Raw genomic sequence first — 26,819 nt, forward strand, 5'->3', positions numbered from 1 at the left:
ACACAAAATCCATATAAGTTAATATTAATCAAAAATCAAAACTTTTCCCCTTATTAGTTTTCTTAATCTTCTTTATCTCCATCTTCTTCTTTTTCTTCTGCTTCTTCTTCTTCTTCTTCTTCTTCTTCTTCTTCTTCTGCAGAATCACGTGTTTCACATTTCATCTTCAATAGTAATATAGCGTTCTCAGAAAGATTTTTCTAATCACATTTTTCCGTTTCGAAGAAGCTATAAGCTTTATCCGGAGAAATAAGAAGACGAATAATTCTATCACGATTTGTATTTTCACACTCATTTTTGCATGTAAAATATTGTCTTGTATTTTTATGACTATTTTTAGCATAAGGCAATAACCTTATTTTCATGAGGGTCAATACCGGTGTAGTGGCTAGCATTCATGCCTCTCACACCGAGGACCGTGGTTCAATTCCCAACCCCGCGGAAGTCACAAATGACCCGAGTTGTTAAAGTGACTATATAATTAAACAAAAAAAAACTTATTTTTGTGCTTCTTCTATCATTCGTCCTATCAGCAATATAGTTGTCTAGATTCATTTATGACCGCGAATTCAAGTTCTTTGCATTGCAGTGGACGTATTATATGAGGACTATACCCTGACATAAAGGTTTTTGGTATACAAACAATAAGCTTCGAATTTTTCTGAAATAATGTGTTCAATTTCTAAAATCTAGTCAATATGCAATAAGGACCATACATTCGATGCGGCTTATCCAACCATGTAAAGGAGATATCCCATAATTAAGATATCCTACGTTTACTTTGAGTGTTTGCATTTTGTCTATATTGTTGAATTCTGATATAGTAGCCTTACAAGCGTAACATATGTGCTCTGCGCTACTCTGCGCTAAATGAGACTATATCCATTTGAAAGCTCATATTTTACGCTAGCTTTTACCCCAAGAAACAATTTGGGTTTTATTCTACTCTTATGATGGTATTTAAGACCAAAATTGGTCTTGAAGACCACCATAAGAGTACAATAAAATTCACATTGTTGCTTGGGACCGGTAGTGTCAATAGTGGCGAACCTTGGCTTCAAAACTTTTAAGCGTGTTTTACGCGAAAATATGGCACTTTTTTAATGAAAATTAAAATTGTGGCATACTATGATAAAATTACTGCATACTCAATTGATGGGCTTTATTCAGCACTATTTTTCGAAGAACTTTTCCTTAGACACCGTTGAAATCCGAGCTACCGTCAGACCTCTAGCATGTTTTGAAATATTGAGTTATTTTTCAAAAAAACACTAAAACATGCTGAGAAAGCATACTTTAAAAATTCATAGAAAATTCAAATTTTGTCATATTGATCTAAAATTTTGGATTTGAACACTTCAATAGTATAGAATCACAGGAAAATACAAGGGAAGGTCTAAATGAACTTTCATTTTTTGGCTGCTGGCCAGCGATTCCCCACTGTGCGAGGGGCCTACGATCTTCTGGCCAAATCTATCTTCGTTCCAATATTAAAAGTATGTATTGGAGTGGTACGAAGCCAACGGAGCCAGCTTTTGTACCTAAGGACATGAACGCCTCCAACGCACCGGAACTAAGGTCCATCAAAAAATGATAGGCTATTATGAAGCAGGCACTACGAAAGCATCCCAAGGAGGTCAAGTCTAAGGAAGACATGAAGAAAAAGTGGATTTCCGTACAGATGAAGCTGCAGCTAGGTTGTACAAAACCTTCTGAGTGGAGTTAAGCGTTAGGGGCGAGTGTACGGTTATGGTATTGAAGTTGAATGAAACAAATATGCCAAAAGCTTACTAATGGGTTATATTTTGTTGTCTGTAAGTTTGAAAAGGATTGGTAAATTAGGTAATTTTCTACAGCGTTTCTTCGGTGGTGCAATTTAATGTGGGACACCCTTTATATATGTGTGACCTCATTTCAATGTCAAGACTAAAAACATCAGATTAGTCTATTGGCAAATTGTACTTGAAATTATATTTGGAATTTAATTTAAAACTAGACTTAAAACTGAACTTGAAATCGATGTTGAAATTGGGCATAAAATAAAAACTGAATTTAAACTTAAAATAAGCTTAAACTGGGCTTGAAACTAGACTTGAAACTGGAACTTTACTAACGCAATGATTGAAGTTATCGCGGAAATAGTAGCAGATTAAAATAAAACGTACGGATTTCTGGGTTACAGAAATTATTTTGTTTCATATTAAATTTTCAAGAGAAGGTGGAGCAAGCTTGGGCCCGTCACTGCTTAACATAGAAAAGTAGGAGATTGCTAAAGATGAATACATAGCAAAAGTGATCTCTCATAACTCTAAATTTTGGTCAGATAATTTAAAAGCTATAAAGCTCATAAGCGTTCTATATGAAGAAAGCTCAAAGGCATCAAAATTCGGTATTCCGGTTTATCAAACACTGATCGGTAGAGTCAGTGATCCAAAAAAGAAAATCTTTTCAGGTTAACCAAAATTCGGTTCCTTTTCATACCAGTAAATATGAAACTAAAATTGAAATAAACATTAAAGTCAAAACTTATAATAGAAAATTTCAAATGATTAGGTTGATACTACTGCACTGCTAACTGTTTTTTATTAGTTTCGAGATTTCAAAATCCCTCTGCTCGTTTGTTGTAAAATCAGTTAAATGGAACACAAACAAAAATTTCAAATGTGTTCATACGTTATTCTGTATTTGTGGGCTGCCCGCCTCCTCGTGATGGAGTAAGCCTGGCATCGTCAAGCTGAGCAGAACAGAAACGAACTCTCATCGGCATTTAATATTTTCCTCCCTGGCCGGGGTCACCTCGAGTCACCTTTCGGGAAGCAACAGTTTTATGACCACCCTCTTGACAGATAAATGTACCTTTTAAACAACCGAACTAACTGGCCGCCGTACATTGTCTTTCGTGCAATCTCCCAAATGGATTATCTCTGCTCAACTTGCATTGCATTGCTGGTACACAGTTCGCATCCGACGTTATGAAGCTTCCGGGCCATTGGGCGATTTCCGTCCTGGTAGCAAATATACTTTCCGACAGTAGTAGCAGCAGTGGCAGCAGTGGTATCCAGTGGCAGGATAACAAGTTTTCTCAGTGTATATTCAATTTCGTCGTGTCTGGTTGTTGGCTGGCTTATAACTTTGTTGCTTTCCAAACCAAGCTAGGTATATTCTAGTGAGCAATCAGCGAAGGCGAGAAAACAGTGTAGCAAAGGGATTGAATTTTCACACCAATTTAAAACCGGTTCAGGCTTTCCAATCGACTACTGCTGGCCCTACTGATGATGCTGTGGGGGAACTTTCGGAACAAACCCGATAAACCGGAAACCATTAGTTTAGTTTATTCACTTTCGGAAACTTGCTCCAGTGCAGTGTGCTTCAGTTGGAAATCATTCTCAACTGTTTTTCACCGTATACTGCTGCATACTATTGCTGCTGCCCGGTTTCTACGGGGAAAACAACTCTAAAATCACTGTCCCATGGACGGGGCAATTTGTCACGCTTATCACCGAAAGTGGAGTTGAAAATTTCGGCTGTTCGGCAGCTCGAGAGCCAATTCGAATGTACGGCTCATCAGGCTGCGAGTGACCGGTAAATTTTTTTTTTATTTAGCTTGAGTAGTGCCACAGAGCTGCCAAAAATTTTACCATTGATCGTGATTGAGGTTTTTCGTTTCAGCTTGGCAATAAATCACGAAACAATATTTTTACTAGAGTGATGCGGTCGGTGACTATGAGAAACCGGTGGATTTTAATATACCTAACTGACACTAGAATGATTACGGGTGGGTCGAAGAAAAGGTACGAATGATTGCGGTTTCGGAATACAGGAAATAAAGTAAAACGGCAAGAGAAATGACCTACAGAATCGTGTTGCTCTGGGCTGAGTCTTCATATTTATTTTAAAACAATATTAAAGCTTTGGCACTAACGTGGTCATAAATTTCGGTTTATTATTTTACCGGCAAGATGCACTTTGGTGCTGCTTACAAATTTTGCTCGAAAGCAATTATTTTTGCTTCGGGTATTTACTCAACTTAATTAAGAAGCAACAAGCGTTAATGAAATGTGTGTTTCACTGTCGTGCCAAACGAACGTTGAACAAAACCTTGCTGTACGGCACGTTCAGTATTGTACGACTATTTCCGGAGCATTAAAATTTCGTGCAGTCAGGCGGATAGCTTCCGGAACATACTTTGGTACATACCAGGGGATGCACTGACATTCGGTCACTGCTGGCGTACATCCGACAGAAATGTTACCAGCTGTAGCATTTGAGCTGTAATCGTTGGGTTGTATTTATAAAACGAAACATTCTAATTATTTGCATTGTTAGTTTTAGGTTGCATTAGTGGTAATTGTTAAACATTGTTTGGTACGTCGAGTAAGGCTTAGATCATTTGGCAATGGGGTACTTAATTTTGTTGACAGCAGCGCCACCTGTAGGTTGGATATGTAAGCTTTTGTCAACGTTTTGTTACTTGTAAACAGTGCTGCTCGGTGCCGATGAACCGCGATGGAAGCGTATTGCTCGACGAAGAAACTAATGTGCCAATTTTAACGCAATCTTGGGGGTTATATTTTACAAGATTACTAGCGATTTTGCGAATAAGTTCGCGAAAAAATTCATGATATGGCAAGGGATCGGTTCCCGTAGCGAGAAAACCAGCATTTTTCTTTTTCCAAGATCATAAATAAGGAAGTATTGGATGCGCCAAAGCTGCCGTTTACGTACTACTTTGGAACATGTTTTATATAAATATTACAGAGATGGCTTTTATCAGTCCTCTGTGGTTTAAGGGTTGCGTAATACCGACGAGTCACGGTGTCTGGACGAAAAGTTGGATTCGAACCCGTTTTAATTGGCTTTCATTATAGCTTGGTTCAACCCGCGAATGTCGCAGTTTGGTAAAAGAGAATAAACTACGAACCTAGTAAGTACTACTTCACACTGAAGTGCCTACCCAACAAACATTTTATGTGAACAGAAGATTATTTAACCGTTATATAGTCAATGTTGAGGAATCAAGCACTTAATAAGCAATTTTCACACCCCATTTGCCATATTTTCGAAGAGAATTCAAAATGACCACTTTTGAGTTCCGGTAGAACCGACAACGGATGTTCCGGAGTGTGAGGCGTAAGCCAGCGCTCTATCAGGATAGTGTAAAACTCATTATTAGTGACTGCACATAAAATGGATAACTTTTGCGCAGTCTAGTCATTTCTAGTTTTATTTCATCTGCTACTTATGACTTCAAAAAAAAAATCCCGCCGCGATGTAGAATATCTCCGGGAAAATGGAAACATAATTTACCAGCTTATTTTTTTTATTAAAGGTCAATCTAATGTGGTTCTTTTAAGACTAGTTGCATAAAAATCGATTGAATATCAGTGGAGATAGAACCAAAAGTGTAACTGAAAGTACCTGCATTTTCTGATGTCGGGAACGTAAAGATTAATTATCTAAGCCAGTGGTGGCCACGGTATAAGCATAATGCGGGCTAAATCAGATCTCCTCAATAGATCCGCGGCCCCAAATGACTACTGACATTAATAAATTCAACCAACCGCGGGCGGCAAGGACCATATTCAAGAGCCGCAGTTTGACCATCACTGATCTAAACCGATAGAATTGGTCGCAGTGGTCTAAGGTCCCCAACAATGAAAAAATTACAAGGTATACAGCCCTAAGGGTTGTACGAGAGGGTGACGTAGGCCTATGTTAACATTATATTGTAATATTTTGATAATATGTTTTACTCGATTAACTATTCATTTATGTCAGATTATTACTAATACAGCCTGCATTTCTGGCATGTGTATGTTCATAAGTATCTATCACCTTCAGCTTGGCTCATTAAAACAGTGAGCAGATGCCCTACGGAAACCGCTCGTGAGGTTCAGATCTTCGTTCGTTTCTTGTTGGTGATTGAATTACCCAAAATTCCGCCCCTTAAGGCACATAATTATGACATTCGAGCTCCTAGTAAATGTTTCAAGATAAATGTGAATATCACACCCCGGTGGCAACTGTGACATTTGCGAACAAAATAAGTGAAGCCAACATGTGCTGGATCACTGGATCACTTGTATGCAAGTATGCATGCAAAAGAACGAATCACACGGTATTTCTGCAGCACCAGCAGTAATTTTCGTAAGGTTATCATCTGAATCAGTGACGTTTTCTCTAAGTTGAATGTAAATTATAATTATCAATGAGCTGTTATTTAGTCTCTTAAAAAATCTTCAATTTCATATCACATAATTGATATATACGTGGTTAAGTTTCGTTAGCTTGGTCACTTCAGTCGCGTCGCTTCCACTGTTGTGTGAATGCTGCTTATTAAAAGCAAAACGTATGTACCGCCACCTCAAAATGTGGCGGTTTCAGGAAACATGGTAGATGTCCGGGGGTTGGAATATCATTCATCAATCAGCCTTGGTGGCCTTCAGCATCAAGTAATAATTGAAGATAAAATTGAATTTTCTTTCAGCTGAAAATATCTCTTTGATGTATCATCAACAGCAAAAAATGTTTTAGGGAATTTTACAGTGTTATAGCTTAGTAGTTTGAAGGGAACGCCACAAAAGTAGTATATATTTAGCGTTTTAGGTACGATAAACTAAACATTTTTACAAGAAAGTGAATTTGCAATTATAAATACGAATTCCAAATTACGAAAAATTTGATTCAACCTTCATTTAATTTGTAGGTAGCCCTTAAAAGAGCCATTGGTTACAAATAACACCAAAGCCAAAGCAGGTTCAGCGCAAATACCGGATGTCTTTCCCTTTTGGCATGAATGGCAACCAGAGGAGTGGTGTGGGTGTCAAACTACATACATTGTCCATGTCCCACCCCTTCTGGTACCTACTAACTGATTGATTAATCTTAAAACAACTGAAACTAATCAGAAATCATTTAAACACAGCCTATTAGCTATAATTTAACTATTACTAGCCGTTATTTTCGATATGAAGGCTACTTCAGAGTTGTCGCCATCCATGAATATTTTGTCCACCAAATTTTGACAATTTCACACCCCTGCCCTGATGGCAACAGGTACGTAGGTTATCTGCATCGACTCATTGTATCCTGCACCGAAAAGCTTTTACTAGCAGCCATCATTGCAGTCTGCTCTCGCGTGTCATTCGTACTTACCGCTAACCTTCCATCTTAACGACAATTGACCTTTTTTTTACATACATTTTCACTATTAAGCGTATGCAAGATTATTATAAGTGTGTTACTATAAAATTGCTGGACATTTTATCTTTCCAACGACATATTAACAGTTATGTTTTGTTCAGTAGTATAAAAGTTACAGGCATTTGAAATCTTTCACTCAAACGTTACACTTCTATCACAGATAAACAGACGAGACACTCGCGATAATTCCATCGTCCAATCAAAAACCACTCATTTTTCAAAAAAGTATGTTTCGCAACATGGCCATACCGCGGCGCGCGGGTGTTGCTTTGAGTTTTCAGTATAAAACCATTCAAATGTACAAAACCCTACAGCATAAAACCTTGCAAATGCAAGCTACTGCGCAACATGCATAACAGAGGGTGCTAGTGTGCAAGCAAAATGTGCAGGACGATGGGTTTTAAAGGAATTTCTTCTAAGTGTCATGTCAGTTCGTCAGTGCTTCTATTTTCATTTTCACAAAGTGCTACCCTACCTAGTATAGTAAACAAAGACGTAGTCCTACATCAAAAGCCGATAGTTAGACCAAGTGGAGTAGGACCTGGAACGTGTTGGACATTCGAGAAATTGGAGACGTCAAATCAGCACAAGAACTATTGGAATATTCGTTGAATCCATCCAAGAAATGATGAAAATTAGAGTGCCTTACCTAGATTCAATGTTTAAAGATAAAATCGGTTGAAGAAGAGAGGTACGTATCGTACTTCCCAAGCACAGGAATAAAACTGGTATAGATTTAAACGTCGTAAAAGATTTTCGACCTGTTGGGACGGGAGAGAAATACGTCTTACCGCAGGGCGTCAATCCAAAATTTGGATTCAAACCAGCGTCAAGAAAGAATGAAAAATTTTGAACGCACTCTTCAAGTTTAGAACGGAATTTAATGGTTCGCATACCATTAGATTCGTAAAAGAAGCAGCAATTTTATAGCTTTCATGAAAAGATTGTTTTACAATCGCTACATAGTGAAAATTGACGGAAACTTTCAAGTTAAAATTTTCCTATTCATTTTCCGTGTAATAGCCTTACTTCACAAGCACGGACGACGACTACGTTCACCAAGCGTACGATTGTGGCTGCTGCTGCTGCTTCAAGACAGAGAAGCAGGATACACTGCAGGCGGCTACATAGTGCTGTTGTGACAGTTGCCTTCTTGGCGTGTTGACTATTGAAATGACATAAAAAGAAAAGCAAAACCATTTTAATCATCCAATCGCTGATCGACATCCGAACTGATTACACTAACTTTCTACTTCGATCTAATTTGGACCCCAGCAGTGGTAATCAGATTTAAATAGCGCCATTTGGAAATTTATTGTGCAAGTTTCACTTTCGATCGTGTTTTGTTTTTGCTACAAAGCAAAGCAATTTCTAGGTGCTACATTCCGATTTCGAAACTTGATCTTCTGTTTTTATACGACAGATTGTCAATTGTAGGGCTAGTGCAACAATTCTATTGATCTCGAGGTCAACTAAGAGTCTCAGGCTTCTTTCTTGCTACATGGCGCTGCAAACAGGCGACATATGCAGTCATGGACTAGCTAATGTAAATCAACTTTTGTGCGTTGACGGTTGTAGCTGCGGAATGAGAGAGCAGACGAGAGCGAACAGCGAATACGTTCAAATGGCAAAGAACAGAATTAAATGGCATCTGCACGGCAAGCTTCTTTTTGATAACTGTCAGTGCGTGAAGCCAGATCAAGAAATGGCTCTTATTAATGTCAATAACATTTTTTAGATTCAATATTTTCATAGAATTTTGTTAGTAGCTGGGTTTCTATCCTAAAATACTCCGAGATTTCTATCCTAAAATACTATTCGAGAGATTTCTATCCTAAAATACTCCGATTTTGGCACAGGTAAAAGCATTCGTTTTTGGCATCACAAAATACAAAATATATACGAAAATAATGCTACAATTATATCTTAAGAATATTTACGGGTTATTAATGAGTAATTCTCGCTGAAACGGGGCCACTACTGACACGAGGTCGTCAAATATTTCGACTTTTGCGCTTAATTGGTTGAAAATGGTTAAAAAATAAGAACTACACTTTCAATACTTCGAAATAGTGGACCCCTCGTTCGCCAAGGGGCCTAACAGTTTCAAGAAAATTTGAATTCGGAGCAAACCTTGAGATCTATATCATGTGATATTTCATAAATTTGTCATGAAACAAACAACAAATGGCCCGGTTCTGTAAAGATGAAGAACAGGGCTTTCAAATGGAGTAAAATTTTTTGGCGGCCATCTTGGATTGGGTCGCCAAATTGGATTTTATCAAAAAATCGCCGTTTTCACCATGAGCCCCCCATCGATTTTCATTTTAAGACCACCATTGGAAAACTGAGAAAAAATACTACAAGAAATATTTAAAAAATTAAGTGTTATTTGTAGCAAGGTTCACAATTTTCATATAATTATTGTGATATTTCCAAAATTTGCTATGAAATAAACTACAAACGCCACGGTTTTGTAAAGAGAAGAGATAGGGTTTATAAACGAAGTGAAAAAAAAAATCAACAGCCATCTTGAATTTGGCCGCCATGTTGGAATTACTCAAAGTGAAATTAATTGTCATCGATTCTGCCAATTTCAAAAGTAGTTTTTTTGTTCAAAACAAAAATTATGTTCATGAAAATATATTTGCTGTGTTAAAACTAGCAAGAAGAATGCAGTATTTACATTTTTACAAACAGACCCCCGCTTTTGGGCCCGAAAACTGCTTTTGAAATTGGGCTCTTCTACGAAAAGTTAATGACTGCTAATTTCCCGTTAACATGACTTGATTTGATGTTATGGTCGGGGCGTTTGTTGATTCCAATGATAATCAAAACATAACAATAGCCAGAAAAGTTTCGAACAATTCAGTGACATCCTTTCTGCATGCATCCAATGCATGGTAAAATATTGTATTAGTAAGATAAAATTGTAAGTTTTACGTCCCTAGCATCCAAAATTAGGGTAAGTTCTTGGACACTACGGAATAAAATGACCAATTGGGGCCCCGAAAGCACTGAAAGCTGACATTTCGGGGTATCTAATTTGTTGTATTTTTATTTTAATCTATCTACCACCTATGACAGCAAAAAATAACCCCACTGCAATCCGGAATATCTCCGTTAAAAGCGGTATCAAATTTCACTTATATATTGTTTAGTTTATTGATGCCTCAATCTAATTCGGTTCTTTTAAAACAAGTTGAATTAAAATGGAATGAAATTTAAAATAAGTGGAGCCAAAATTCTGATTTCAAGCACCCCAATTTTTGGCATCGGGACCGCCTGTGATCTGTAACAGGAATCGGAAAGCTTAGTCGGTGAAGGAAAGTTGATCGAGACTAACCGGAGCTCGAATCACTTTTTTAAACTTCGCTTGGCTGAGGTGCAGTAATCAAAAGAGCAAAATCAAAACGAAAACTGCATGCCAAGCCTGCGCGTAAGCAATTGTCACGAAAAAACCAGCGTACTGTCATTTTTATATCGTTGCCTGATATTGATTTGTGGCACAAATTTTGGACTCCTTCTCTTTTGGGCCCACAGCAAGTCCTGCCTCGGACAAGGATGTGTTCGTGAGGCGCACGGAGCAACTACAGTTTAGGTGAATATTTACATCAAAATTATAAACTATCGCTTAATGGTTTGAAAATAGATTTTTTACCCTAACAACATTCTTTTAGAAGAAAGGCCTGTTATGTTATGAAAGCGTGGGTTACAAACATTGTTGTTACATGTTACCATTGCTGTGCTACAAATCAACCTTATAACAAACTTTATAGTTTATATATAGACTGCCAATAAATTGGCAAACGCCGCTAGTCGATCATTTCACTTGGAATCGCTCAAACTAATAAATAGGGTAATACATAAAACATGTCAGCCATGAGTGCGCGTTCTCACATGAGAAAACACGTCAGCTTCCATGTAAGCCGACAATGACACGTGATATGATGTTATACTTTCATCCGGGTCAGAACGATTTTGATAAATTAGTTTCTCTGATATTTTTGCAACTTGATTGGCACACATGCTGTTTGTTGCAGTTTGTACAGGAGTACAAACGGAACATCAGACAGCGGCAAGGAACAGCAGCACACTCGTTTGTTCGTTTGTTCGTGTTTGCTTCCGCTTCAGTGTCACATTACACGCTTTTTCAAATCGTGTTGAGTTGACTGAAGGCAGGAAACGCACCTCCCTTGCCAGCTGGTTAGCATTTATTACTGGTGCACGCCAGTGGAAACACTATGCAGAAAATTAAATGTTTTCCACTCTGGTGCACGTTTCCCGATGCGAGTCATACTTTGCTCGTTAAGTGCTTTTGTGCATCAACATGCGCCGTCGTTTGCCAAACTATGACCACGTTGCACTAGTCTAAGAGTCTAGTCAGTCGAGGGTTGTCGAGATTTTTGACTAAAGTGATTTGTTCCGTCGAGTTGGTAGGTACTTTCTTACCGATAAGCTGAACAATTTGAAATTTTTATACTGGAATCCCTATTTTGGGGCATGCCGAATCACTTTGAAAGGCTAATAGAACTAGCAGTTTCAGCTTCCAAATTTGGTGGAACACAAAATTAAAAAAAAAGGGTCCACATGAGTGGCAATTCTAATTACCTACATGACATGCAATATGAATTTTGTTGCGCTGGTGTGGGAATAATATTCGACACACGCGACAGCACACGTCCATGACATAGATTATTAGACTTGACATGCTCGTTGAGATGTATATCTTAATTTATTATTGCACGGTGGTTGCTGGCGGGCAAACAAAACTTAATGCCCATTGCTTGGTACTCGGAACATTGGACACAAAACTCGCCAGAGGCTGGCCATTTTATTTGCGCCACAAGTTCACGTTCCGTGGGATTCGCGAAAATTTCGCCATATGAACGAACGCCATTTATTTCCTCGATACGATGTAACGAAACGGCGAATGAGGTTCACGGTTTAATTGCGAAAAATGCCACTGCTGCTATTCATCATCATTTGTACGGGATGACGACAGTCGGTGCAAAAATAAAGCTTGCATGCCCCTGGTTGAAGGTAAGACTTAGATTGATGAAATCGAGGATGACCTCCGCAGGTACGAGATAGATTGGTACGCAGATGTCATGCGAGAATAACTGCGAATACGGTAGCGTTTTCTACATTGACGATTTGGTACGTTAAAGTTATGGCTATCGTTAGAAGCAGATACTACAAATTGGATGGAAAATTCCTTTTCAGTCAACTACCATAAAATCTAACGATAATGGGTGGTTATAGTATTAAATATCTTAAATAATACGTGTCGAAACGGTCGCATGGCATATTATACCCCCCAAACCTCTAATTCTAAGTGACACTTATTTTATGTCATCTGAGACCACATTGATTTGCCCCAGTAATTTTTCAGTACTAAAGCTTTTATATCCTAGTAAAACTTGAAACTAACCATATTGCTGCTGTTTCAAGTACCTATAATAGTTATATGCCATTTTTTGTGTTCTTGGCGTACATACGTCATTCGACGTTTTCATTATCGAGTGGAAATTCAAGCGGGTAAAAAAGAGAAAAATAGCAAAAAATATTTCTCCTAGAATAAGAGACAGATCAACTTACGTTGAATCAATAGCAATGATGTCATTTTCAGACCACTCCAATCACTAAATATGTTTTCAATTGTCCTACTTGAAACTCGCTCATTTCTTAGTAGCATCTAAACAAATTTTACCTCTTTGAATTTTTTTGAAACGGAATACTATTGCACTCGTTTGCATCAGTTTTGAAACTCATAATACTGAAATAGGGTAAGGAAGGAGTTAAGCAGTGTCACCAATTTTAATCAGTTGAAAATAAATGATCCGAAAATGCACTTTTTATTCATATTTTTAAAATCTTTTGATAGGATCATCTTCACAAATCACTTAACCATACATTTGATTCACACAAACACAATTTACTGGGTTTCCGACAAGAAATATGATGAATTAAAAATTGTTGTCCAAAAACGTACATTTTTCAGCTGCTGAAGGCAATCGCCACCTTGCTGCTAACGAATCCATCACATTTTCCAACACTGATTACAACCACTTTAAAAGTCAAGCACTCAATTGTCACATACCATATTATTCGTTATCTTTTTTTCTATTATCTAAGGCTTTGTCACTAGCCGAAAGTTTGATTATTTTATGACAAAACTGAAAACAAATTCTGAATTGACGGAACCTGTTCACCAGTAGCAGCAGCTGCAGTAAAACTGATGAACTATCGTGTTGCCAAGACACTGTTTCGGTTCTGAAAATAAGAATTATAGGTTTGAAATTAATTGAAACCTCCAATGGTGAAAACGTGGTTCAATACTTTCAAGAGAAATGTATGTTCATAATAAATTTTTCTTTATTAAAAACAACAGAAAAGACAGCTTTTTCAACAATTTTCGAAGATTTTCTCAGTGATTTAATGAAGCAACGATGTGTTTCAATGTTATTTGCTTTGACAACACTGTTCTGAGTCGGACCGTGCGTACTGCTATGTTTACCTCTTTTGTTCTCCCACTATCCTTATGAACAGCGAGTGAGACGTCAAACTCGCAGTTTCCCATAAGAACACTAGAGAATAAAAGAGATGACGAATACCGTTTGCGGTGCGGTGAGTGTATGCCCCGATAAACAATTTAGACAGATGGCATTTCACGCATCTATGCCGATACGCTATGCCGATTACGCATCAGATGCCGATTAGTAGGTCGCGGATAGGAACGCGAACTTACTGAATAGGGGAAAAAGTTCGAGGGATTTTTTACGGGAACGTAAAAAAATTCAGATTTTATGATTGCTTAAAAAAGCACCTTGAGGGTGAAAATATGTTCGGTCTGATCAAAATTAGTTCCACCGCTCCAACTTTTAAATCGGAAAATCAAGAGTTTAGCACAATAATAGTGTCTTCCAATGGTAACAGCTTGAAGAACTAAAGATAGCAAGAAGATTGGTATGATGATATCCCCCACTTAGTCAACCCATCGCTTGTAATAAGGAAAAACAATCAGTGACCCGCTTAGACTGCTTAAAACCGGTTTTTTACCCTAGGTTTTTTTCTAATTTGTTTTTTCACTTCTCGAGAGTCAACTTTATCAGTTGACAAACGGGGCGATAAAATTAGAAAAGCACTGTACTATAGGTTCGTTTTTCTTCCAAAATGTGAAATAATATCTAGGTACTAGGTACTAAGGCTAGAAACTTATTCAAGCAAATGGAGCTAGGTTTCGTTTGATGTTCCGTTATTTAAAATTAACTCGTGAGAAATGCTGCAAGACGAACACCTGTCGCCGAGCTGCAACGTGGGCGGTCTGTACCGCTGAATCTGGTGCGGTGAGAAATCCCAACTTAAAACGAATACAGTATTTACCATAATTAGGCTCATCAAGGATGCTTCATCCGAGCAGCAAAAGCAGAGCTAAAAACCAGCAATTTAGGAAGCAAAATATGGCATCCTTGCTGCATGTAGGAAAGTATCAAAATGCTTTCTGTGCTTCATCGTTTTATCCTGAAACAATTTTTCCAAGTTTGGGGTTTACGAACAGTCTCTATATATACGTTGACGGTGCAAATGATTATTTTTCTAGCAGAGAAGTTTTCCTAGAAGCGACAGACGCTTGAGTTTTGCTAACATAAGATAGAATAGAATAGTTCGAAGATAGAATAAGAATAATTCGTGTACATGCACGAAAACATTTTTATAATACTTGCTAAATAACATTCTTTCATTTAACGCGCTCACGTCATATTATCACAACAATTTAGAAACAGTTTCAGTTTTATTGATGGTGTTCATTGGTCAGGCAAAGAGTGAACATGTGCAAATCTACCACTTCGGTCCACTAATTCCAGTTCCTGCCTCCGCATGGTTCCTTCCGTTCCTTCTCCAAATTCCACTTGTTTCCATTCCGGTTTTTCACCTTCCTTACTTTGCTGGTATCAAGGTTTCCTTGGCCAAAAGATTCGACGCCACAGGAACGTGAGCGACACTAGGGTCCTTCGTTGCGGAACCACGGCGATAGCAGAGGCCGGTGGGTGGTACCAACGACTATGATGACGACGTACAAAAGCCGGAAGTACGAATACCGTACGCAAACGGCGGGAAATCCAAAACCACGGCGAATAACGCGGCATCCAAAAGTTCTTTGACTGTGAGACCACGATGGCGGTTGCTTGCCTCGGCCAATGCACAGCCCAGCAAACATTTTCGTACGTATATCAAAGTAACAAATATGATATTTGTACCGATATATACCAAGAAAAATCGCATTCGATGCACGAAACCATCATATGCGTACTGTTTTGGAGGCGATATACGTACTACAAATTATATGAAAACAATTCACATTCATAAGTATTTGTTTACGATGAAATCCGACTCAACACGATTAGTTCCATAATGCTATACAATTCTGTGACGAAAATCGTATGTGAATCAGTTACTATCATTTTGTACGAATAAATGTAAACTAGGGCGCGCTTTATTAAGCTTTATGTACGATTTCGAGTTTGTTTAGCGACATTTAAGATGATTTTTACACATTATTATACGATTTGTGGTTTGCTGGGAGTGGTTTGATTGCTCGCAATCGTGAACTTTTTATAATAACTCTTTTCAAAGTGTTTTTTTTTTTTCAATATGGTGTCTTCGGAAGAATTCCTGTATATCAACAGACGCAACGACTGGCGATTAGTATTAGTTCGGAACTTAAACACAGATGGCGCTGCAAAATTTAACTTTCTAATTTGATGATATAGAGTAATAGTATGTCCTAGAAAGTTTTAGATAATCTTATTATGAAGCTTTTAGATGAGAACATTATTCCTCTATCACAGTTTTTGAGAATATTAGGCGTCTTTCATGACGGACCCCCAAGAATCGGAGTTTTCACTGTAGCTTCAAAACTATGTGATTTAGAGAAAAATAATGTTCTACAAACATTTGCATCTATTAAAATTAACCACTTTTGCAGAAGAACGTGAACACGTATCTTCTACACAGAGCGAGTTAATGAACGATTTAGGTAAAAATTAACCATATTTCGTACTGCTATACAATAAAAAGTTGGAAAAACTGCCGACCGAGATATAATTAAAGTGAAAGTTCATTCAAAACTGATCTTAAAACATGCTAAGTTATTCGTCTCTTGTAGTATCTTCATCATTCAATTTGCATTTCCAAAAAGTGTCACTCAGTCTTTTGGAGACATATATCATAATATTTACTATATCCCACCGCCCTGTTATCAGCAAGGTACGATGCTGATGTAGCAAGCCAGTCATCTTATGTACTAATCTTGGCTGTGCGGTACTGCTAGAGTTTAATAGGATCATTTCACTCGCCCTGTAATTGTCCTGTACTCTAATAACCAACTGCGAAGTCTGTTGTTAAAGAAGGGTATTGACGGTTATACCCAAAGCTTTGCTCTACTTGCATCACAAGAGACTAGTAAGAAAAAATGCTGTACATGTAGCTTCAAAACTACAGTGAAAACTCCGATTTTTGGGGGTCCGTCATGAAAGACGCCTAATATCTCAAAAACTGTGATAGTTAGAGGAATAATGTTCTCAGCAAAAAGCTTCATAATTAGATTATCTAAAACTTTCTAGAACATACTATAGCTCTATATCATCAAATTAGAAAGTTAAATTTTACAGCGCCACCTGTGTTCCGAACTAATACTAACCACCAGTCGTTGCGTCTATTGATAGTCAGAAATTCTTCCGAAGACGCCATATTGAAAAAAAAAACACTATGAAAAGTTCACGATTCCAGAGCAATCAAACCACTGTGCAATGGCGTTGACGGTTTGTATCGTCCGAAATTATGGGGTTCTGTTGGTTAACAGACAAAATTTCACCGTTAAATGATTGACGGATTGACGAAAAGCGAGAATTACCAGGACAAAGTTTACCTGCTGTCCGTTATTTTACGAAGAAGCTTCACTTTTTTCTTAGTTAAACATAATGGCTTTCTATTTTTAAAGCAAACGAACTGGCTTAATCTTTCGAAAGCTTAGAAATTTACGTCTGGCTTATTCAGTTTTCTCTTAAAAAATGATCCTTCATGCAGGTCATTTCCTCTTGATCAAATCAACGGTGATTAACCTCGTTGCTGTTTCTAAAAATTTGCTTGCCAATCATCTGCTATTTCGTCTGTAGTCACACGTGAGCCACCTGGGATTTCGCCTTCTTTCTCCTTGTGGTTGGGTGGGGAAATGCAATGGGAGTGAGGTGGGCTGCGTGCTTTAGGGTATCGACACTAACTATTGACTGTTCTTGTGGCAAGCTCATTGGTGTGTGTGGGACGACCAATTCAAACTACTCCTGATATTTTCCTGAGACCTTCGTGGACGAGGTTACCGACGCTTACAACTAAGATGCCACCAATGGACAAAACTGGTCAGTTACCATACAGAAAAGTTTAAGCAACAACTCTTTCGAGCTTCAAATGTCAAAGACCAATAAAATCAGCGACGCATGATACCAGAAGTTTATCGCATTAATCACGAATTGGGGCGAATTGGAAGTCGAAGGACACCCCGGATCTTTCAGATTGTGGGCCCCATTTTGCAATATTCTCATGATAGCCAATGTCTAACAAATTTAGTCTGTTCAACCACCGCCATAGATGTTCTATGACAATAGATATTGTCATCGGCAGACGAATAGATTGGTTTGGTTGAATATTGGGTCCGCGTGTTAATATTCGCTTGGTTTATAAAACCAGTAGAACTAGGTTGAATATCATCATAAGAGATCATTGAATGACAAAGCCCCATTTGGTCGGTGTTAAGTCAGACCGAACCAAGTAACAAAATCCTGATTTCGAGAAAAACGCGTTCAAAGTTTACTGCTCTGTATGGTTTATAGCTATTAATTGTTCGATATCATCTCATAACTCCGGCTGTTTGCAACATTACTGTAATCTGATTAGAGTAAAATATAGCTTAGAAAATTGTTGATCGTTTGCTGTGACTTGGTCCTGGTCTGACTTAACACCGACCATTTAAGATTCGAATGGATACGGCAATCCACCCGAAATCTGCACACAGCACTGCTTACCATTCAAGGTAGCTCTCATTAGTTGGATAAACTTTACGGAAAAGCCGTTCTTGTCCCGATTGTCCATAGCTTTTGACGGTCGACAGCATCATACGCAGCTTCAAAATCAATGGAAAAATTGTGCGAGTAAGCTCTGTATTTACGGACGCTTTGAACGACGACCATAGCCTGACTATTTAGTCCGCCACTTATCATCCTTCAACGAAGTCGGGTTGAACGTTCCATAAATTTGTTCACTATTGGTGAGAGTCGGCGAAAAATGATCGGATCGAATCTCCGGTATACAAGATTCTTACAATCGGCCAGTGTAGACAAGTGACTAGCTCTCTCGGGCCTCTTTGACAGCTCTACTCGAATGCCATTTTTCCAAACTGTTGTGTTGCTCGTGCTTCATGAACTTCATAACAGTGCCTATATTTGGGGCTGGTATCTCTTCCACGTTTATTGCATATGGTTCTCTGCCTGGGCACCATTAATCGTTAATCGAAGTTCTGCTTCCACCTTTTAATTACGTTCAAGATACTGCCATTCTTACCCTGAGACTGACACATTGCGGCTCACGGCACAAAGCTACAGGGTGCCTGACGAATTTTTGCAGTAAATTTCAAGTAACTATTGCTCATGCTTGCGAAACAATATTTAGATATATCTGGCAGCACTGAATAGCTTATACTATTAGGTGTCAGATGTAAACAAACAGTGTGGAGTGAACTGAAAGAAGTCAAAACAAAAAAAATAATCGGTCAGCGTCGTTTTATTTTGCTCCGGAGCAAGCATAAAGGAGATAGTTCTGTCGGTAAAAGTGTCGGAAAGAATAGTGTACTATATAAAGAAGGCTTGGGAAAGTGATAAGCTGTCCTACACACCTACCCGGAAGGCATACAAATACCGTGTCATTACCGCTGAACGGAACAGGGTCAAAAAAGTGTAAAGAATGATTAAAAAGAATTCAGCGAGGCCAATGAGGTCCATGGCTCGGGAAATCGAGTGTTCGGACTTCTCAATCCGGCGAATAATGGCCAAAAACCTTGGTTATAAGTCGTGTGCGCAGCGCCGAGGTTAATTTTTGAATACTGCGACCAATTCACGGCGATTGGAGAAAACTAAAAAACTTCTGAGTCAGTTGAAGCATCCTCATCATAATGGTTCTGTCATCCTTTTCTCTGATGAAAAATTTTTTAGTCAGGATCAATAGGTGAACCGAAAGAATGACAGGTGGCTTGCACCAGATCGTAGTCAGGTTCCTATCGTCATGTCAACAAAGTTTGCGACCCATGTGATGGTTCTAGGCGTAGTCTCCAGCGAGAGGGATGTAATGCCTCCGTATTTCTTTGAACAAGGACTAAAGGTAATAGCCGATGTATACTTGAAAATTCTGAAGGAAGGAAGATGGTGTCCCAGGTAACTACAGGCTGTCATTTCATCTTCCAACAAGACGGAGCACCTGCTCATAATGCCAACAAAACACGAAAATGGCTCGCTGAAAATATTCCGGAGTTTAAGGAGAAGGAAATTTGGTCCCCTAGCAGTCCCGATATCAGTCCTTTGAATTATTTTGTGTAGGCATCTTCGAGCGGGATAACAACAGGAAGGCTCACACCACGCTAAGGTGTCTCGAAGCTAAGATCAACAAGATGATGAGTTTCCGGAAGCATCCTTCAACAGTCAATGAAAAGGAAGGCGATTGTTTTGAATGAAATAATTTACAATTCCCATATGTTCCCCACGAAACATTCCTCGCATATATGATTAACTGGTGTTAATTTTCTAAAACATGTTAGAACTAGAACTAGATAGAACTTCCTGAGTTTCTATGTTTCCTGAGAACGATACAGCTGTTCCACATACTTTTACTTATCATCCCAGCATTATATGGGGTTTGGCGCCACAATAGAGGTGTGGGAAAATTGTTCTAAAGCGCCAGAAGGAAGACAGATCGTAAAGAGTTAGAACAACTATTCAGCTAGTGAGATGCGCAAGTTCTAAGAGAAGGTGAACCAATCTCATAAAGGATACACATCGATGATATGTGATGCACGTGGAGGAAAACCGGGTCAACAAAAATGGCAAGAATCACCAGCAATGGCACTTTACTGGACTTTACAGCTTTACTAACAGTTCAGGAGTGTCACAGGGAAGTAACCGGGGGCCGTTACTATTCTGTGCGTATGCGTATGCTGATGATCTAAAAATCTTTATCGTCGTGAAAGCAATTGAAGAATGCAGAGAATTATAACGGCTAATGAACTTGTTCATTAGTGCGGCTAGTATCAATTGGAAAATAGCGTACAGATATGTTCCCAAGCAACAATGTAAGTTTTATTGTACTCTTATGGAGGTTTTCATGACTAATTTTGGCATTAAATGCCATCATAAGAGTGTTATAAAACACAAAATGTTATATCCTTTACGCGCAAAAAATCGATTATTGATTGGGCTTATGAAATCGGTGGAAGGCGTCTCCATAGGGTTAAAGTGGTGAAAGACCTTGGAGTGTGACTTTGGAGTGAAAGACCTTGGACTACAGCTGCTAGTGGTTTTCTAGATCCAAATTGCCTGCGATCATTATTTTACGCCCTTGTACACTCGGTTTTAGAAACACCTTCGATAGTGGATCTCCAACATAAACTACTGGATCACTAGGATAGATGATGTCCGAAAATGGTTTATAAAATTTACTCTGAGGATGCTTCCGTGGAGTAACCGACACACCTGCCGCCGCACGAAGATCCCTGTCGTCTGCTTGGAATAGAAAACTTACAGCACCGTCGAAACTCAGCCAGGGCCATAATTGCAGCTAAACTATTGCTCGGAAATTTCAATTCTCCGCAGCTTCTTGAGAAGATTAATTTAAACGTACCATCTGTATTTTTGAGATCTAGAGATTTTTGGGGTTAAACTTCAGACGGACGGACTACGCGAAAAATGATCCCGTTTATGCTATTTGCAGTGAATTCAACAAGGTGTACCATACATTCTACTTTTCAGAATTTGCAACAACTTTTAAGAAAAGATTGAAGAACTTTAATTTGTCTTACTAGGTTTATTAATGTGTAGTTATAAGATTTATTCATGTAGACAAAATAGTCAGATGGATTAATAAACTAATAATAATAATAATTTCAAGGATTTGAGAAGACGGGGAACCTTAGGAGCGGATGGAAGTTGTGCTTGGTCCCATCTACCAACTAACGATCGACTGGATTGTTGTAATTACTGCGGCATTACGTTCATCAACGCCGCCTAAAAGCAACTGAATTCGTAGGATTGTACCAAGCGAGTTTTATGGAGGCCAGTGCTACTACGGATCAAATTTTCACTCAACGAGAAATGGTCCAGAAACAACGTACAACGTGCCCACGCATCGTGTTTTCGTAGATTTCACGGCAGCATACGATACAATCGAACGAGAACAGCTATGGCAAATAAGGCACCTCGAGAATGATAAAAGCTATCTTGAAGCGAGTGATGTGCGACGTGTGGTTTCGGGGGGCACTCTCGAGTCCCTTCGAATCGCGCAGAAGGTTGCGGCAAGGGGATGGACTATCCTGTATGTTATTCAAAATCGATATTAAAGGTGTAATACGGTGAATGGGTTCGAAACGAGAGGAACGATCTTTAGCAAAAGCAGTCATCTCCTAGCATTTGCAGACGACCTCAACACCATTACTAACAATCTTGGAACGGCGGAGGCAATCTACCGCAGACTAAAAATGGAGGCTAGGAGGATTGAATTACAAATCAATGCATCGAAAACTAAATATGTGGTAGGAAGAGGTTCCAGAGAAAATAACATTCGCCTCCAAAGGACAGTGGCTATTGATGGCGATGAACTGGAAGTGGTTGATGAGTTCGTATATTTGGGATCGCTGGTCACCGCCGACTGCAAGTCGAGGCTACTTTTCCCTCGCAAGACGATTCGAATAAGGAGCATACGCTGTCGCACAAAGCTGACGATGTACAAAACGCTAATCAGACCGGTTGTCCTCTACGGATTTGAGGCAGAGACATTGCTCACTGAAGACATACGTTCACTTGCTGTATTTGAACGAAAGGCGAAAGTTGCGACGCTGCGGTGGCCCGGCCACATCGTTACGATGCCGGACGACTATGCAGTGAAACCCGTTTTCTTGCGGCACCAGGAATAGGGGTGCCAACGGAAATACGCAAAGACAACAAAGAAGAGGCAGACCCAGATGTTCATGGCGACGCAGCTTAACCAAGTACATCTGGGTTGACAACGAGAAACCTATCCTGGTGACTGGTGAAAGTCATGACGAGTAACATGGACATGGTTATCGGGATTCTAGAAAATTAATATATTTGTTATCCGGACCAACGGTTTAAGGATTTATTTCTTAGTCATCTGGACAACTATAAAATAACGGAGAAAAAACTCTAAAGAAAAAAAATGCTGTTTTATTCATATTACTATTCAAAATTATTTAAATGGACCCTCCAGAGGAATTTGAAATACCTTTTCAGAAGCAAGTAAAACACTAATTAACTCTTCATTAAGCGTCCGGTTGTCCAGATTGCCATGTGATTGTCAATCGTTAAATTCAATCAAACTAACAAAAATTACTCTTTGCTGTTATCCTGCCGAAAATTCTCAAACTCGTTCACCAGCCTATGGAAATGTCCATTTTGAAGCTTTGCAGTAGATTATGCATCAGTTATTACAAATAAACAATCCTCAAACAAGTAGGGTGGTTCTGCACACCATCTGCAAGTTTTAAGCTTCCTTCGAATCCCTTTAGCTGACTTTTGATAGCTGTTAAGTTTATCGTTCAATCGAATATAACATCAGTGGCAGTCAGTTGGCATGCTCTTTTCGCTTCGATTTTGCTTTTTTGATTACACCTACAGCAGAATTTGGAAAAGTGATGTATGTGCCATTTATAGAACTAATTATTATCTACAATATTTTTGAAGTAAGCATTGGAATGTATTTTGTATTTATGGCGTTAGAATGCTGCTACCAGCGGTGTTGCAGCCCTATTACGCCATAAATACAAAAGATAAAATTTTACTTTTTTCAACAATATTGTAGCTAATCACTAGTTTTCCTTTTCACTTTTCCAAATTCTGCTTAGCTGCAGGTGCAGTAATCAAAAGAGCAAAATCGACGCGAAAAAAGTATTCCAAACCTGCATTCTTCTTGCTATTATCTATATCTATAGGAAAAAACTGAAATGACGCAATGTTTTCATCTGCTCTCCGAAGTCAAAATTTGCAGCAATCTCCAAATCTTTTTCCCCGTCCTAGTAGTGCGTGACGTATTTGTGCTTGATTGCTTATTGCTGTACATTCGCGTCACACATTTCTCGAAACTTTGATAAAATCTGTTCTTTTCAAAGTTAACCAGCGGAATAAATAAAAAGTATACCTTCGCAAGCATCCTAGCTCGGCGATAGATCTCAAATCATATCTTTCCCGCTGAACGTTTACATTGAAATTGCAAATCTTTATTTACAACTTATCACGTACTCTCCGAAGCCTTAGGACTTCCCTATCTAAGGTGGGTAAAATAGCTTACTTAGCAGATACACGCACGTACTCGCAACGTGGTGGTGTGCGGTGGAGCAACAGCAGCACTTGTTCACTTGTTCGATCTGGTGGAAAATCTGTTTTCATATCTGCGGGTTGCCACCTTAGCTCATCCGATTCAAGGGATAAATTCGTTTTCCATATGGAAGGTATCGGGTGAAAGATTGAAATATTTTCCTGCATGGCTGTTGTCTAACATACTCTCAGCCAGCCAGTCGAATTTTCCCCTGTTGTGTACTTTATCAATTTTTGAGTCGACGCACGCACGCAAGTAAATTTAGCTGGAAGGCTGTAAAAATTGAAGAAATTTGCTTGTTACATTGTTCACGTGTTCCGTTCACATACACCGTCGGTCGTCGTCTGTTTTGATGTTCGCTTAATATCAGAGCTTTTCAATCAAATAACCACTCGATCGGGAAGTGAAATTTCAATGCGATTTTCCGCTCCAACCCGAACCAATATTGATGAAAACCACAGCGATTTAATCAGCTTATTCATTAATCATCCTTTGCAGCTAACGTAAAACACTGACGATTCCAACATTTTGCATTGATGGATAAAGCGAATCCAATTATGTGAACGAAAGTACACGATTCGAACCACTGCACTGGCTGGCACGCCTCAGCTTGCTCCCTATAGCATTGGATCCTTTAACCAACACCAAAAGCCACTGCGTTTGATTCGTTTATCCATACCGAACTGCAAAACGGACTGATAAACAAAATCCACTTTTAATTTATGTAAAAAATGTGCGGATTAAAAAAATTCGGTGTAATGAATTCTGTAAATTTTGTAGCAATTTGTTTAATATCCTACAATGATGAGGACAATTAATAAAAAACACATGATAGCGATTTATCATACTGCTGCCAGTGATCAGTGCATTTCAGCTTAAATACGATGCTGTAACATGCTGTAGCATACATTTGTTATCCGTTTATTAATCAATATAGACGGTAGATAAGTTAAGCGCGGGAAGGAACTTTTCAAGCTGAGTTAACTGGAAAGCTTATCTTCGAAATGAACGATGCAATGGCGATTAAACTGTTCAGTAATCATCGAAATTTACAATCTAAGCCTCTGCAACCACAACCGTCACAAAACCATTTGCGAAACCGACGGCTGGTAGACATTTAGCGGCGAACAGTTGATTAATACTTAGGTGCCTTAATGGCATTCGCAACGTAAATCAAATATGAAACCAGAACCCAAGCCATTATTTAACTTGGATGCTTGAGGTGTCATTTGAGCGAGTTGACTTTGTTCGTTGTGAGAGCAGCAAAGCGTCTTGTTGTATGTGATGAAAAGCTAGACTGTGGCTAGGGGGTATTTGATATATGTCCATGTGAGAAGGAGTTGCACTACCTGATCTAAGTGGTGACAGATACGATGCAGATATGAGGCTGAACATAAGAGAGGGCTGCATAGAATGAAAAGTATAAACACATATAAGACAAAACCGAGACGGTAATTCAAGTTAAGATCTATAGATAACCCAGGCGCTTTTGAAATTTATCTGAAATTTTCAAATTACACATTCCGTTTAGTCTTTCAGCTGGCTTTGAAGTGCATTGCTGATTTAACAAGCCAGTCATCGTATGTTCTAGTCTCGATTGAGAGAGTCTGTTTGAGTCAGTAGGATCGTAGCACTAGCCTCCCAATTATCCTGTCACTAACAAGAGGCAGCAAAGTAAGTCGAACAAAAAATCAGATGGCCAAATTCCGTCGGAATGTAGCGCCAAATAATTTTTTTCATTCTGTTTGTATTTATAAAATAGAGGTCGACTTTACGAAAAGAACTGCTTACCTTACAGCATAACTGTCAATCGGTAAGAACCGCACATACCAAATTTTGCTGACAGACAGACAGACAGACAGACAGACAGACAGACAGACAGACAGACAGACAGACAGACAGACAGACAGACAGACAGACAGACAGACAGACAGACAGACAGACAGACAGACAGACAGACAGACAGACAGACAGACAGACAGACAGACAGACAGACAGACAGACAGACAGACAGACAGACAGACAGACAGACAGACAGACAGACAGACAGACAGACAGACAGACAGACAGACAGACAGACAGACAGACAGACAGACAGACAGACAGACAGACAGACAGACAGACAGACAGACAGACAGACAGACAGACAGACAGACAGACAGACAGACAGACAGACAGACAGACAGACAGACAGACAGACAGACAGACAGACAGACAGACAGACAGACAGACAGACAGACAGACAGACAGACAGACAGACAGACAGACAGACAGACAGACAGACAGACAGACAGACAGACAGACAGACAGACAGACAGACAGACAGACAGACAGACAGACAGACAGACAGACAGACAGACAGACAGACAGACAGACAGACAGACAGACAGACAGACAGACAGACAGACAGACAGACAGACAGACAGACAGACAGACAGACAGACAGACAGACAGACAGACAGACAGACAGACAGACAGACAGACAGACAGACAGACAATGTTGTAAATGTAAATGTTTGTTTGTAAACAAAGAGTATATTTGTGATCGGTACCGACGCTTGCTAATTTGTGATATTTCGCGATAATTGTGATACGTATGTGAATACTGTTAATTGCTAACCATTCGCCATCTAATTTGACACCAGAGGAGTATCAAGTTTTGCTAGTGACCAGGAGTTATAACCGATATCAACGATGGAGCATATTTGCAATGCCTGTGCTAATACCATCCCCGCCGATGCTAATATGGTTACCTGTCAAGGTTTTTGCAAGTCAACATTCCATATCGCTTGTTCTAAACTAAGCCCCGCGTTATGGTCGGAAATAAACTCAAGTGCCGCGATTTTTTGGATGTGCAAAGCTTGCAGAAAGCTCATGGGTAATGTGAGCTTCCGCGATGCTCTTAGTAATGCTAACGCTGGGATCCAAACTGTCTTGGGCGAGCAAACTAAAATGTTTGACGAGCTGAA

At 39.1% G+C, this 26,819-nt stretch overlaps 1 protein-coding gene across 1 annotated transcript in view; it reads right to left on the reverse strand.

The window, feature by feature from the left end:
* LOC128737445 (potassium voltage-gated channel protein Shal) overlaps nt 1-26,819 on the reverse strand; it is a 107,680-nt gene that overhangs the window by 72,361 nt on the left and 8,500 nt on the right. The gene's annotated exons all lie outside the window — the stretch shown is intronic.

The sequence above is a fragment of the Sabethes cyaneus genome, chromosome 2 (assembly GCF_943734655.1).
Source record: "Sabethes cyaneus chromosome 2, idSabCyanKW18_F2, whole genome shotgun sequence".
Lineage (NCBI taxonomy): Eukaryota > Metazoa > Arthropoda > Insecta > Diptera > Culicidae > Sabethes > Sabethes cyaneus.